Source organism: Sinocyclocheilus anshuiensis, unplaced genomic scaffold, assembly GCF_001515605.1.
Source record: "Sinocyclocheilus anshuiensis isolate Anshui unplaced genomic scaffold, SAMN03320099.WGS_v1.1 scaffold1132, whole genome shotgun sequence".
In the NCBI taxonomy this organism is placed as follows: domain Eukaryota; kingdom Metazoa; phylum Chordata; class Actinopteri; order Cypriniformes; family Cyprinidae; genus Sinocyclocheilus; species Sinocyclocheilus anshuiensis.
This window is the reverse complement of record NW_015552678.1, coordinates 234,655-235,967: the sequence shown is the minus strand read 5'-3', so window position 1 is coordinate 235,967 and position 1,313 is coordinate 234,655. Positions and strand designations below refer to the sequence as shown.

Genomic DNA, 1,313 nt, shown 5'->3' with positions numbered 1-1,313 from the left:
TGGGTGGGTGTATGTAATGTATGCATGTATGTATATATGTATATATAGGATGATGATAAATTCTTCTCATTTTGTTTAACAATTAGGGGTGTCCCCGACTAAGGATTTTCATAGTCGAATCGGAATTTTCGAATCTTGCCGATAGTCGACTGATAGTCGTATCATATGTTTGGGGCGGGGCAAAATACCAAATGCATCTTTTACGAGATAAATAATATATACACGATATATATAAACCGGCTGAAATGTTTTGAAATCACCTGATAAAAAAAATCCAGTCTTTCACTCTGCCTGTGTCAGTTTGAGTCTTGTTAAAGATTGAAATCCCTGCCACTAAGATGCTTCTCTGTCGGTCACGGATTATGGAAAGGGAAACTTAACTTAAATCTATAGGGGTGGTTGGATTTATTCACACACGTTAAAATATTTATTTAAAGATTCTTATTTACAGCATTATCATAATAGGCAGTATATTAACTTTTTGGGAGAAAACCGGTAGTTTTTTGTAGTATGTGAAATCAGACATTTGAGCACCCCTTTATAAGCCAAAATGGCATGATTATAACACCTCAGCGGATATTCGACTGTTACCAAATGCATCTTTTACGAGATAAATAATATATACACGATATATATAAACCGGCTGAAATGTTTTGAAATCACCTGATAAAAAAAATCCAGTCTTTCACTCTGCCTGTGTCAGTTTGAGTCTTGTTAAAGATTGAAATCCCTGCCACTAAGATGCTTCTCTGTCGGTCACGGATTATGGAAAGGGAAACTTAACTTAAATCTATAGGGGTGGTTGGATTTATTCACACTATGTGAAATCAGACATTGAGCACCCCCATATAGCCAAAATGGCAGGATCCTTGTTTCGGAACACCTCTGCGAATATTTGACTGTGAGATTGGTAGTCGAATCAGGCTCCTCCTATCGAAGCATCGAATCTTCGACTATTCGGGGTCACCCCTATTAACAATCATATTTTTTCATTTAGTACTGGACTTCAGAACCTACATAAATACTTACATGTTTCCCAGAAGACAAAATAAGTTGCAGATGCTCCTGCCACGTACAGCTCGTGTATCAATTCTACTCCCGGCAGCCATATCACCCTGTAGCCCAAGACTGGTCGCCCACTGAAGCTAAGCAGGGTTGTACCTGGATGGGAGACCTCTGGGGAAAACCAGGTGCTGCTGGAAGAGGTGTTAGTGAAGCCAGCAGGGGGTGCTCATCCTGTGGTCTGTGTGGGTCCTAGCGCCCCAGTATAGTGATGGGGACACTATACTTTAAACAAGCACTGTCCTTTGGCT

The 1,313-nt window shown here is 40.1% G+C and overlaps 1 pseudogene; it reads right to left on the bottom strand.

The window, feature by feature from the left end:
* The window catches only part of LOC107667511 (importin-11-like), a 149,330-nt pseudogene that overhangs the window by 106,878 nt on the left and 41,139 nt on the right, over positions 1-1,313 (bottom strand).